This window comes from Dromiciops gliroides, chromosome 2 (genome assembly GCF_019393635.1).
Source record: "Dromiciops gliroides isolate mDroGli1 chromosome 2, mDroGli1.pri, whole genome shotgun sequence".
Classification (NCBI taxonomy): domain Eukaryota; kingdom Metazoa; phylum Chordata; class Mammalia; order Microbiotheria; family Microbiotheriidae; genus Dromiciops; species Dromiciops gliroides.
In genome coordinates this window covers 659,437,856-659,452,468 of record NC_057862.1, presented here as the reverse complement: position 1 = coordinate 659,452,468, position 14,613 = coordinate 659,437,856, and the positions used below count along the sequence as shown (strand labels likewise).

At 44.4% G+C, this 14,613-nt stretch overlaps 1 protein-coding gene across 1 annotated transcript in view; it reads left to right on the top strand.

Annotated features, from left to right (window-relative positions):
* The first annotated feature begins 2,247 nt into the window (after positions 1-2,247).
* The window catches only part of ADGRG1 (adhesion G protein-coupled receptor G1), a 79,620-nt gene continuing 67,254 nt past the window's right edge, over positions 2,248-14,613 (top strand). The window contains exon 1 of the mRNA XM_043988339.1: positions 2,248-2,352. The gene's annotated coding sequence lies outside the window, so the exon portion shown is untranslated. The remainder of the gene's footprint in view (positions 2,353-14,613) is intronic.

Below are 14,613 nucleotides of genomic sequence, written 5' to 3'. Positions count from 1 at the left end.
AGGAAGCTGGGGTAAACAGGGCTAAGTGACTTGCCCAAGGTCACACAGTTAGTAAGTTTCCAAGGCCAGTTTTGAACGCTGGAGGATGAGTCTCCCTGACTCCAGGCTGGGCGCTCTATCTACTGCCACCTAGCTACCTTCAGGGTTGTCTTGATGATCAAATGAAGTCATATTTGTATAGGCTTAGGCACACAGTAGGTGCCTTCCTATAGCAATTCTTTCACTTTGGGATAATTCAGTTGTTAGGAAGTTTTTTGGTTTTTTTCCTAACATCAAACCTATAAGTTTTTTCTTCTCAGTTTCTACCCTTCTCCTGACTCTGCCCTCTGGGCTCCCCTTTGGTTCCCTTTATCAGGATCCCCTCCCCAGTCCCATTCTTAGTCTTTCCTTCTCTTTTTTTTTTAAATCTTTCATCCCCACTCCTTCACCCAATCCTCTTTTGCCCTGGATTCAAGGCTCTTCACTGTCCCGATTACTCTCCTCTGTGAATGTCCTCCTTAAACAGTGCTGAGTATAGTATTTAGGTGCCTCAGCCAGGGCAGAGTACAGGGGGCTTCCCTCTTCCTGGAAGGCACACCTCTCTTAATGTGGCCAATAATGGCAGGCATCTTTCCTGGTTACCACAAAACACTGTTGACTAATATTGAGTTTGCTGTCCACTAAAAGCCCCAAATCATTTGCACTTAACCTCTGAACTTCAGTTTACTCATCTGCAACATGGGAGTAATAATATCGATGGTACCTACCTCCCAGAGGTGTTGTGAAGCTGAAATGAGACAATGTGTATAAAGTGTTTTGCTAACCTTAAAGTACTAATGGGGCAGCTGGGTGGCACAGAGCTGGACCTGGAGTCAAGAATGCTCATCTTCCTGAGTTCAAATCCAGCCTCAGATACTTCCTAGCCTGTGTGACCCTGGGCACGTTACTTCACCCTGTTTGCCTCAGTTTCCTCATCTGTCAAGTGAGCTGGAGAAGGAAATGACAAACCATCTCAGTGTCTTTGCCAAGAAAACCCCACATGGGGTGGGGAAGAGTCAGAAATGACTGAACAACAAAGTACTAATGTCAGCTATGATGGCGATGAGGATGATAAATCAATGAACAGTTACGGCTGGAGGCCCGAACCTAGAGTCAGGAAGAGAAGTTCAAATCCTGCCTCAGATTCTTATTTACCTGCGTGCCTCTGGCTGGGTCACTTAATCACTGTCTGTCTCAGTTTCCTCAGCTGTATAGTGAGGATAACAATAGCACCTGTTGTTGTTTGCGCTTTGTTCTTGAGGAGGACCATGACAGAGAACATGACTTGCACTGAATTGGATTTAAGTGAGGGAAGGCCATGCAAGGTCACTAGCCTCACTCTCTCCTCCAGAGACATCTGGGTTCAGTGGCAAGATATGTTCTCAGGATGACTGGGGTGGCCCAGGATGCTTAAAGCAATTGGGCTTAAGTGACTTGCCCAGGGTCACACAGCTAGCTAGTGTCTGAGGTAATATTTGAACTCAGGTCCTCCCAACTTCAAGGCCAGTACTCTATCCACTGCACCACCTAGCTGCCCCTGAACCTATCTCCCAGGGTTGTTGTGGGAATCAAATGAGAGAATATTGGTAAAGGGGTTTCCAAGCCTTAAAGCAATAAAAATGCTAGCTCTTATTATGAACAATATTATTATTAACAAGCGTTTAGCAGGCACTGAGTACCTGGCTAGGTGCTGGGGATGCAAGTACAATAATTGAAAAGATTCCCTTTTTCAGAGAGCTTACCCTCTAACCAGGGAGATAACAAATGCAAATGTATAGAGACCATGTAGAACAGAATGAATGACAACATCCGAGCCCTGCAGACATTTGATCTCTCCCTGCATCTCTCTTGCCTTCTCCTTAGATTTCTGGTTCAAGGACAGGGCGTCCATTCCCCACACCCTGCAGGGCTCTGTACCCACTGGGTGCTGGCTGGACTCATCCTTGGCTTTGTTGATGTATTGCTCTGCAAGGCTCAGATTTCAAGTCAGCGCTTGAGTCTCCTGCAGCATTTATTGGAGCCTGTATCCAGCGTCTGGCCTGGGCTATGGGCATGATCTGGCCATCCCCTCCCCCTGCAGCAGCCAGTGGGCAGGGCAGGAGAGTTCAGTTTCCGGCTGGCACCGGCCCCACCCCCAACAACTAAAGCCAGCCGACACAGGTGGGCAAGGCATATTAGGCTCGAATAAGGGCCAGAAAGGGCGGAGCGTCACCTAGGGCCTTCCTCTACCTGAGACAAGCCCACACTGGACGGCTGTGATCTAGACACAGCTGCTGAAGGAGGAGACCGAGGAGGTGGTGGTAGGGGTGTTCTGTGGAGGAGCTGACTTGGGAGGTAAAATATTTAAATTGTTTGGTGTGGGGGAGCAGGGTAAAGGGTCATCATGGAGTAAAAGGGCAACCTGGCATTTTAACTCCCCCCAGCCAGGGAGATCTCAGACTCCTGAACCAATTTGCCCATATGGGAGTCCAGGATTTAAAGCTAGACAGAACCTTGGAAATTATCTGGCTCAAGTCTCTCATTTTACAGATGAGTAAACTGAGGCCCAGGAAGACGGCTCATAAACTTAGTGCTGGAGGGGACCATAGAGGTACAATCCCTTCACTTTACAGAGGTCCAAAGAGAAATAAAAGTGTCCTGTGCCTAGCCACACAGGGAGTGAATGTCAGGAGCAGATTTGAATCAAAGCTCTCTGATTTCAACTCCCTTTCTCTGTCTACCTCACCAACTTGCTAAGGTAGGCAGCTCCCAGCCAGGCTAGGATCTAACCTCAGGCTCCAAATGGACTGCTTGGGAACCACTGCCCTCAACCTGATTTAGCTGGCGAGGGATCCTGGACATTACCCAAGGTGCTGCAGGGAAGAGAGGAACAAATCATGCTTCCTATCCTGTCCATTGATTTCCCTTCAGCCTAAAGGGCTGGAGGGTTCCTTGCTCTCAGTGTCTCGGTGGTCCCAGTCACCTCTAGCAGGCCTGGTAGGCTAAGGGGATGCAGGCAGCAGGTTTGAGTTTCCCAAATGTTTGGCTCAGAAGCACAACCTGCTATAAGGAATCTAGATGACAGTATCTGAGGAGAGAATCATTTTTCCTATTAGAGAAGTTTAGTCTGGAGAAAAACAAAACCCAACCCCAAAGGCAGTGCCCTAAACTGGCTTGGTTTCTCCAGGAGAAGTAACTGACTTCCAAGACTTGCCATCTGAATTCTCTAGGTCTCAGTTTCTTCATCTCTAAACTGGAGACAATAAGCTTGATCTTAGTCTGGAGAGACAGAGCAGTGAAACCCACGGAGCTCAGAGGAATAGGACTGAGAAACGGCCTGTGTAAACTAATAAAGGGCCGTAGCTATGGAAGTGGCTGTTTTTGTTTTAACGGGGCCAAGCAGGAAAGGCAGCAGAGAGCTGATGCCTTCCTAAAAATCTCAGCTCTCATGTGGCAGTGAGGCTGGTTCCCCATTGCTTTCCTTCTGGTCTTTTCCTTTGCTGGTTGGGAAGATAGACTAAGGGCCTTTGGGGAGGTACCCCCCGGGAAACCGGTTTGTTCAGGCCTGTTTGGCTGGGTCTGTTTATATAGGGAGCGAGAGGTTGCCTCAGACAAACAGACGGTTGGTAACGAGTAACGAACATTGCCGTCTCCTTTAGGGGAGCCCCTTGGGGCACCCCATAGTCTCATACTTTCCTAGCTTCAGTGTTCCAAATTGAAGAGAACATCAAAGATATGAGGGGGTGGGAAAGGGGAGTGTGCAGTTTGGATCCTTCTTGATCCTACCAGCTCGAAGGTATGTGTATTACCTTATTGTGGAAAGCATTCTGGATTTGGTTGGAACCAGAGGGATTGAGTTCCAATCCCAGTCCAGTCAACAAGCATTTATTAAACAATCATGATGTGTGAGGTAGTGGGGATACAAAGAAAGGCAAAAATATTCCCTGACCTCAAGGAGCTTACAGTCTAATGGGGGAGATTAAAGATAATGACCAAAGAACATGAAGATATGTACAGAGCAGAAGGAAGGCACTGGTAAGGGGAGGTATTAGCATCTGGGAGGATAGAAAGAAACTCTTGGAGTAGGTGGTCTTGAAGGAAATTGTGGGAAATAAGAAGTAGAGTTGAGGGGACAGAATATTCCAGGCATGGAAGATACTCAAAGCAAAGTAAAGGAGATAGGAGATAGAGTGTCCCATGAAGACTTGTCCTTACCCAGTGTTGCTGAGAGAGTGATGGAAGGGAGTCAAATGTAAGAAGACTAGGGGGCAGCTAGGTGGTGCAGTGGATAAAGCACCAGCCCTGGATTCAGGAGTACCTGAGTTCAAATCCGGCCTCAGACACTTGACATTTACTAGCTGTGTGACCCTGGGCAAGTCACTTAACCCCCATTGCCCCGCAAAAAAAAAAAAAAAAATGTAAGAACACTGGAAAGGGAGAAAGGGTCTATGAAGCTAAGCTTCCAGAGCCAACTTTACAAGCAAAACAAAGGAGTTTCTAGTTGATTCTAGAGGTCATGGGGAGCTCCAGTGGGGAGGGAAGTGCCTCAAATGGACTAAGCCTTAGAAAAATCTCCTTTGTAGCTGCGTGGAGGAGAAACCAGAGTGGGGAGAGATGAGAGGCAAGAAGACCAATTAGGAGGCTATGGTAATAGTCCAACCAGGAAGTGATTGAAGCAAGGTTGTGACTGTAAAAGTAGAGAGAATGTGATGTATACAGGAGATGTGAACACAGAAATGGCAAGTTATAGCAATGAATTTGAGATTTGTGGTGAGAGTGAGGATTCAATGATGATACCAAGGTCTTTAATCTGGGTGACTGGGAAGATGATGGGGCTCTCAACTATAATAGGAAGGTTGGGAAGAGGGAGTAAGTTCTGTTTTGTACATGTTAAAATTGAGATAACTACAGGCATCTCATGAAAAGTCCATCTGATTGGAAAAGTACAAAAGACCATCAGTGATGTAGGACTGAAGCTCAGGAGAGGAACTAGGGTTGGGTATATACATCTGGGAATCATTTTCATTGAGATACCCTTGGGACCTTAGGTCTTCATTTCTTCATTTGTAAAAACACAAGTGTCTCTGATAAAGGCCTCATTTCTCAATTATATAGAAAACTGTGTCAATTTAATAAAAAATACAAGCTATTCTCCAAATGATAATCGGTCAAATGATATGAACAGGCAGTTTTCAGATAAAGAAATCAAAGCTTATCTATAGTCATATGAAAAAATGCTCTAAATCACCATTGATCAGAAAAATGTAACTTAAAACAACTCTGAGGTACCACTTCACACCTGGATAAATTGACAAAAAAGGAAAATGTTGGATGTTGGAAGGGATGTGGGAAAACTGGAATGCTAATCCACTGTTGGTGGAGTTGTGAACAGATGCAACTATTCTATAGAGTAATTTGGAGCTATTTCCAAAGGGCTATAAAACTGCATACCCTTTAATTCAGCAATACCACTGCTAGGTTTATATCCCAAAGACATCCCCAAAAAGAGAAAAGGACCTATTTGTACAAAAATATTTATAGCAGCTCTTTTTGTGGTAGCTAAGAATGAGAAATCAAAGGGATGCCCATCAATTGGGGGATGGCTAAACAACCTGTGATATATGATTGTAATGGAATATTGTTGTGCTATAAGAAATGACAAGCAGGATTATTTCAGAAAAACCTGGAAAGACTTACATGAACCAATATATAGTGAAGCGAACAGAACCAAGAGAACCTTGTGCATAGTAACAGTAATATTGTTCAATGAAGAATTGTGAATGCCTTAGATGTTCTCAGCAATACAATGATCCAAGACAATGCTAAAGAACTAGTGATGAAACATAATATCCACCTCCAGAGCAAGAACTGATATTGATTGAACAGACTGAAGCATGCTATTTTCACTTTCTTTTATTTGCATCTTCTTATACAAAATGACTAATATGGAAATGTCTTACATAATTGCACATATATAACCTATGTCTAACTGCTTACCTTCTCAGGGAGGTGGGAGGAGAGGGAGGGAAGGAGGGATAGAATTTGTAACTTAAGGGGCAGTTAGATGGCGCAGTGGATAGAGCACCGGCCCTGTAGTCAGGAGTACCTGAGTTCAAATCCGACCTCAGACACTTAACACTTACTAGCTGTGTGACCCTGGGCAAGTCACTTAACCCCAATTACCTCACTAAAAAGACAAAAAACAAAAAACAAAAAAAAAGAATTTGTAACTTAAAACTTTAAATAAAAGCATTTTTTTTTTTAAAAACTGTTAGGTGGTACCATAGTGCACAGAGTGCTGGAAGACATCTTTCTGAGTTCAAACCTGGCCTCAGATATTTACTAGCTATGTGACCCTGGGCAAGTCACTTTACCCTGTGTGCCTCAGTTTCCTCATCTGTCAAATGAGCTGAGGAAGGAAAGGGTGAACAACTATGGCAATATCTTTGCCAAGAAAACCCGAAATGGGGTCCTGAAGAGTTAGACATGACTGAAAAAAACAACTCAACAACAATGAGGTGCTGGATGATTTCCACAGTCCTTTCCATCTCCTAGGTACTCTGATATAATTAAATCTCTATTTCCATTAGTCTGTTAGGCTTCCTTATAGCTTTGAGAACCAACATAGCTACCAGCTATTGATACCTTAGGCAAGTCACTTCACATCTCCCATTTGGAAGACGGGAACATCATTCAATCAACAAACATTTAAGTGCCTACTATGTGCCAGCCATAGGGAATGAATGAATAAAAATGCTTTCATTAAGCATTTACCATGCATGCACTAGCATTGTACAAATACAAAAGTGAAATAATCCCTTCTCTTAAGGTGCTTACTTACCACTGTAGTGGGGAAGACAACTTATGTAGGAAAGTGATGACTTGGGAAATCATAGGGAAGTAAGTGGAGTCATAGGGAAAATAGTTGTTATTCAGTCTTTTTAGTCATATCTGACTGTGACCCCATTTGGGGCTTTCTTGGCAAAGATACTGGAGTGGTTTGCGATTTCCTTCTCCAGCTCATTTTACACATGAGGAAACTGAGGCAAGGAGGGTTAATTGATTTGCCCAAGGTCACACAATTAGGAAGTGTCTGAGGCCAGATTTGAACTCCAGAAGATGGTCTTGACTTCAGACCTGGCGCTCAATCCACCCCACCACCTACCTGTCCGGGGGAAGTGGTTGGCACACCTTTCTTTCCAGTACCAATGGCAATATTGATTTGATTAAGGTCCCAGGAAGGGAAGGAGAGGGTTTTGGCATTTTCTGGCAAGGTTTATGACTATAATGGAATGTGAAGCATGGTGGAAGACAGCTATATACAGTCCCCCATGTGACCCACTCACCAATCAGGAAGGTGGGGGTGCCAGAGCTCCAAAGCTGAGAGGGTTCCATTCCCTAGCACTTGGCCTCTGGAGATCCGGTGGTCCAGGAGGATATGCCGACAGAGTAGATGGCCAGACAGAACATCAAGACAAATGAAAGGGTCCCTATCTTCAAAGAGCTTATATTTTATTAGGAGAAACAACATACGTACATAGTTACATATAAAATAAATACAAATGAATTTAGGGGGAGAGAAGGCACTAGCAACTAAGAACTTCAGGAAAGACTTGGATGTAGAAGATACTGCTTGAGCTGAGCTTTGAATGAAACTAGGAAATGGAGAAGGAAATGGCAGACCACTCCTGTATCTTTGCCAAGAAAACCCCATGGACAGTATTGGGGTTACAAAGAATTGGACACAACCAAATGACTGAACAACAATAACAAAAGGGACTCTAAGAAGGATGTGATGAAGGAGGGCATGGAAAACAGCCAATGCAAAGGCACAGAGATGGGGAATGGAATGTCCTGGGCGAAGAATTGAAAAAAAAGGCCAGATTGGCTGCATTGTAGAGTTTGTGAAGACATGTAATGTACACCAATCCTGGAAAGGCGGGTTGGAGTCAGGTTGGAAAGAGCCTTCAATGACAAAAAGAGAAGCTTGTATTTGATCCGGGAGGTAAAAAAGTCATTGAAGTCTACTGGATAGGGTAAGGAAGTAACATAGTCAGAGCTATGCTTTAGAATAGCAATTCTCAAAATCTTGGGTCTCAGGACCCTTTCTTAAATATTAATGAACATCTCCCAAAGAGTTTTTGTTTGTCTAGAATGTGTGTCTGTGTATATATACATATATATATACACACATACACATACATATATATGCACACACATATATACACAAATGCATGAATACATAGATACATGTATATATGCATATATACATCTGTATATACCCATGTATATGTGAGTATACACATATGTATGTACGTGGACATGTGTGCCTGTTTGTGTGGTAGTATATAGGTTACACACATATACTATATAAAGGTTATATAATATAGATCATATCTATTATATATGATTATATAGGTTATAGATACATTGCATGTAGGTTATATAGTATATAGATTATATAACGCTACATATGGCTTATATATACTACATATGAGTTATAAATTATAAATAGTATATGGTTTGCAGATATATACTATCTATATAATATTGGAAATTAAAATATGTGACTATTATCAAACTAGTTTTGACCTCCTGAACCCTGAAAGAGTCTCAAGGAGCCCCAAGTATTCTCACACCACACTTTGAGAACTTCTATTTTAGAATTTCACTTTAGCAACAAAGTGGAGGCTGGATTCGAGGAGATGCTTGAGACAAGGAAACTGACCCGGAGGCTGTTGCAGTAGTCCAGACAAGAGGCTGTGAGGACTAGAGTGAGCAGAAAGAACAGAGACTGGAAGGGATGGGACAGATGTCAGGAGGTAGAAATGACAAGATCTGGCAACTTACTGGATTTGTGGCACGAGGGAGAGGGAGAGAGGGAGGAGCAGACATTAAGAGTACTTGGTGTTATATAGAGCACTGGCCCTGAAGTCAGGAAGACTCATCTCGAGTTCAAATCCAGCATCATACTTAGTAGCTGTGTGATCCTGGGCAAGTCACTTAACCCCAATTGCCTCCCCCAAAATACTAATACTTGGTGTTATGTATTAAATATAAATGGTATAAAAAGTTAATCTAGTAAACATCAGAGGCAGGTTATAAACCCACCCTCTTCCATGCTCCAAGTCCAGCACACAATTCACTATGCCTAGTATATACAGAGAAGTGTCCATCAGCATTAGTAAAAGGATTTTTCTCACCCAGGAGTTCCCCTTTCCAGCAGAACCACAGGTCCAATTCCTATCTCTATCTCATAGAACCTTCCTAACAAGGGAGAGGAGAGCTCTATAAATTGCAATGTGGTATATAAAAGTGAGGTATTATTGCGATCATTTCATTCTTTTCATATTCTTTATGGAGTCCAGACAGAAACAATCCTAGGCCAAGTTACTATCCTGCTATAATTCTTTTTTTTTTTTTTTTTTAGTGAGGCAATTGGGGTTAAGTGACTTGCCCAGGGTCACACAGCTAGTAAGTGTTAAGTGTCTGAGGCCGGATTTGAACTCAGGTACTCCTGATTCCAGCGCCAGTGCTCTATCCACTGTGCCACCTAGCTGCCCCTCTGCTATAATTCTTTTATGTGAAATGTTCAAAGGACTGTTTTATAGGTGGATGGACTAGCCTTTTGTGATTGAATGGAAAGGCTCACTTTCTGTAGGCTCACTGCAAGCATCCTTGGTGCACATGAGATGATGGGGATGATAAAACTGCAGCCTGTTCCCACATGGTTTTGATTTCTTCTGCCAGGTCTCCTGATTTTGAAAGCTTTTTATTCATGGAGCTGAGTCCTTGGTATGGTGACTCCTTTTCAAAACAATGCTTTCATATTTTTATAGATCACTGTCAAAGCAGGACAATTGTGGGCAGCGATTTTGTTGATACTAATTTATTTCCTGAATTCTCAAGGATATTGTCAGGCCTGTATTTGTAGCACAGGGCTTTTTTGTTTGTTAGTTTGTTACTATTACCAGTTACATTTCTGTGAAGGCTCAGTGGGAACTTGGGTTGATAAGAACAAAATTCCCCACTATTCGTCATCCCGGATGACATTCCCTTATTTTACGATTGTGCCCATTCCCCCTTTCCCCCGCCATGGATTTTAAGGAAGTTATTATTATTGTTGTCATTAATTATTACTATCATCATCATCATTGTTGTTGTTGTTATTATTATCCAGCTCCTCCACCGAGCCTTCAGGGAAACCCATTAATTGCTACTTACACTGATATCATCCAATGGGCACAGAGACATCAGCCACAGAAGTGTGTTTCCACCTCCCCATGGGACCTTGGTTTTACCCCTTTTATCTTTCCCCTCTATGGGCAAGGAAGGGGGTGGGAGGCCCATGGTAAGGACATAGAAAGCTAGCCTGGGCAGAGCCTCAGCTGTTGCTAATTGGGCTCCCCTCACTAATGAGGACCCAGGCATAACAGCTGGCAGCCACAGCTCCTGCAAATAATGGATTCATTAAGTGCCTGAGTCCCCTGGGCCACTGGGAAAGAGAGAATCAAGTGGGCACAGATGCTTGTCAGGAAAAAGGAGGGCAGGAGGGCATAGGAGATGAGGAGTGGGTTGGTCTTGGATCCAGGCTGCAGGTGCCTTCATGGGGAGCTCATTAGTCCTGACTGGGGGTGGGGGAGGTTAGGGAGAAAGGGGAGGAGGAGGGAGAACAACATTTTGGCTCAAGGTCAAGGGAGTTTGGGGAAGGCCATGAAGTGATGGAGATGCAATTGAAAGGTATATTGCAGTGGAATGAACTCCCACTCAAATGGGAGGAAGAAGGCCTGGCTGGGTTGCTGGCTCCCCATATAAAAATGAATATGGGGGCAGCTAGGTGGCGCAGTGGATAGAGCACCGGCCCTGGAGTCAGGAGTACCTGGGTTCAAATCCGGCCTCAGACACTTAACACTTACTAGCTGTGTGACCCTGGGCAAGTCACTTGACCCCAATTGCCTCACTAAAAAATTAAAAAAAAAATGAATATGACCCCTTAAGCCTCGGACCTTCTGGCTCCCGACTCTACTCCTAGACAATCTGGAGCTAAAAAGAAAACCTAACTTATCCAGCAATGGAAAGACCTCTGCCTTTGGACTTAGACTATCTGGATTCAAGTCTTGGTGTAGTGGTAAAAGCACTGGGTTTGAGTCAAGAAGATTTGAGTTCAGATTCTACCTGCAGACACTTACCAGCTCTGTAACCCTGGCCAAGTAACTTCATCACTAGCAGCCTCAGTTTCCTCATCTGTTAAATGAGGACAATAATAGCACCCATCTCCCTGTATTGTTTTTCAGATCAAATGAAATGACATCCATAGAGTGCTTTGCAAGTCTTAGAGGTTTCTAGAGATGCTAGCTATTATGATCATTCTTGTCTCTACTATTTGGCGATGATGACACTATGATTATGAGTGTTAATAGCTAAGTGACTCTGGGTTAAGTCACTTCAACCTCAGTTTTTCATCCTTTTGGACCATCCCTGTGATTTCATTGACATAGGGAACTCCAATATGGGAAAAACTTCCTTTACCAATGCAGATTGGCACCTGTTCTGAAACTCATAGAGAAAGCTGCCTGAGAATTGAGGACAAATGACTTGTACAGGGTCATACCCACCAATAATTGAATGAGTCAGGGGGCAGCTAGGTGGTAAAGTGGATAAAGCACTGGCCCTTGATTCAGGAGGACCTGAGTGCAAATCTGACCTCAGAACTTGGCACTTATTAGCTTGTGACCCTGGGCAAGTCACTTAACCCTCATGGCCCCACACAAAAAAAGTCAGGGATTGAACTCTTAGTCATGCTCTCTGCTATACTATGTTTCCTCGTCTAGAGCAGGGCTTCTTAAATTTTTTCCACTCACAACCTGTTTTTTCCTGACAAATTTGTATGCAGCCCCAAGTATATAGGTATATAAAATAAGTATACATAACCTTTTACTGTTGCCAAATTTTCACGGCCCCCACATTCAGTTATGTGACTCTGTATGGGATTGAGACCCACAGTTAAAGAAACTAGGATCTAGAGAATGGTTGAAAATAATACTTGTACTACCTAGCTCACAGGGTTGCGAGCAAAGTATTTTATAAACCTTAATGGAAATTTGAGCTGGAATTAAGTAGATTTCAAGGAAGTCAAGTCATAAATAGCCCAAGGTGAACGGGGTTCTATCCTTGGGCACACTTCCTCGTGGGGGTGGGAGGGTACATTTTTTGCCCTGGGCTGTCACTGAGCCTGAACCTCACCCTGGAATCATGCCCAAGCTGCTGCCCTAGGGGTCCTGTTGCCACAGCACCCTTCTCCCAAGGTTGCCTTCCTCCTGTCTCAAGGAAACAAGGTGCAGACCACCTTAAGGCTGCCCCCACAAATGGACTGTCCTCTTCATGGCCTCCCCCCACCCCCTCGCTGCAGCTTTTCAGGGCCAGCTTGTATTTTACCTAGGACACAGAGGGAGGGTATTCGAACCCACCAAGCAATAATTGTTTGGTTCTGTGCTCCTGGCCAGGAAGCCACTATCTGAACCTCAGACCTCTTCTGTGAAAGAGAAACGCACAATCCCCTTCTGTGCATGAAGGCAGGAGGCTGGACCCTCGTTCTCTCTCCAGGAGAGCTCCAGGAGCCAGGATGTGTCCTTGGGAGATTTCTGTGTTTCCCTCTCTGCTCCCTCCTCCCCCCGCCCCCAGTGCTCCTCACATTGCATCTATAGTCTAGAAGAACATTTTAATTCACCTGCTAATAGAAACATATCCATGACCCCAGGAACCTGAGAAGATCTAGTTTAGTGCTTTATTTTGACAGATGAGGAAATCAAGGCCCAGGGACTTGTCCAAGCTCACACAGCAAGCAGGGAATAAAGCTGGGATTCGAACCCAGGTTCTGAGATTTCAGTTCCAGAGCCCTTTCCCTGGGCAATCTCCCTCAAGAATAACACTCACATTCACAATAGCTCCTAGACATTTACAGGGTCCTCATTCACACAGAGTTGGGGTTCTAATACATTACTCTTCATAGGAGAATTTAATTTTAAAAGCAGGCCAAGGGGAAGTCAGCAGGAGGGTGGGAGACAGAAGTTTGCCCCAAATGGCTTATTTCAGTTCATAGATTTCTCCTCATCTTGGTCCCTATGACCATGATTCCTACACCATCCCTGGCTTCTGTCAAGGTATTTACAGCACCTGCCTCCCCCAACCCCAGAGGACCAGGTGGCTTTTTCTAAACTGCCAGTTCCTCTAATGGGAGGCAGCTATCTTGGTGGGGAACGGTAGAGTAGCACTTGGGAGTTATCCTCCAAAGACCAGTTTCTAGACATTATGTCATGGGCTTGGCCCCTTAGGGAGGGAAGGAGGAAAGTAGGAGGCTGGGTGCCGTAGATTTCAGGGAGGGACTGCAGGCCTTTGAACAAACTCTGGCCTTGGGGAGAAGTGTGGGAGAGACAAAAGCAGGCTGTAGGGGAGCCAGGAAGTCGCCCTGTTCCTCCCAGCATTACAAATGTCCTTGTCTTGCCCTTATCAGCAGGGCTCTGACTGGAGCAGCCAAAGAGAAGGGGGTCCACTTTCTCATCAGCCCCTAGCAATAGAGACACATGCGACAGGTGCCCAGTATGGAACTATTAACCTTGCAGAATGTTAGAAGAGAGTGCTTTACCTGGAGTCGGGATGACTGGCTTGGAATCCTGACTCTGATGCTAAGCAGCTGTGTGACCATGGATAAACTCCTTAACCTCTTGAGCCTCTGTTTCCTCATCTATAAAATGGGTGTGCTAATAGGGGCAGCTAGGTGGCAGGGGCAGCTAGGTGGCACAGTGGATAGAGCACCGGCCCTGGAGTCAGGAGGACCTGAGTTCAAATCCAGCCTCAGACACTTAACACTTACTAGCTGTGTGACCCTGGGCAAGTCACTTAACCCCAATTGCCTCACTAAAAAAAATTTTTTTTTAAATTAAAAAAAAAATGGGTGTGCTAATACCTATAGTACTACTTCACAGGGAAGTTGTGAGAAAGGTGCCTCATGGACCTTAAAGTGTCCTATAAATATAGGCTTTATTAGGTCAAAGGGAACACTTCTTCTTCTTAGACCTGTTCAAGGCCTGTCTCAAGGGTCAACTCTTAGCACAGACCTTTCCCAACCCTCCCCAATTGTTAGCACTCACTGCCTCAATGGCTCCATCTTTACTTTTTATAGATTTTGCTCTTGGTGTATATGTTGTTTCTTCCTAGTAGACTGCAAGCTTCTTCAGGGCAGGGGCTATTTTCATTTTTCTTTATCTATGCCCTCACTAAATGCTTGTGGAGTTGAGCGGGCATCATGAGGAAACAACTGGCATTGGGTGGGGGTCATCAGAGAAGACCCCCCTGGAAGAATTGAGCTTAGAGCAGGGACCAGCCAGGAAAAGGAGCATGAGAATTCTTGGTGGTGGAAATGGCAGGCATGAGTGTCCACAGATAATGAGTGTGGTTTAATAGAACAACTGGAACACGAGTCCTGCTTGGCTGCAGGGGAAAATGGCCTCTCCCAGGGCATTGTCTATGGATGAGTGAGGGCTCAGTTTAAGTCAGAGCACTCAACATCTAGGCTCCCGGGAAGAGTTTGCAATCTTCTCAACTGCATTTCTTTTTTTA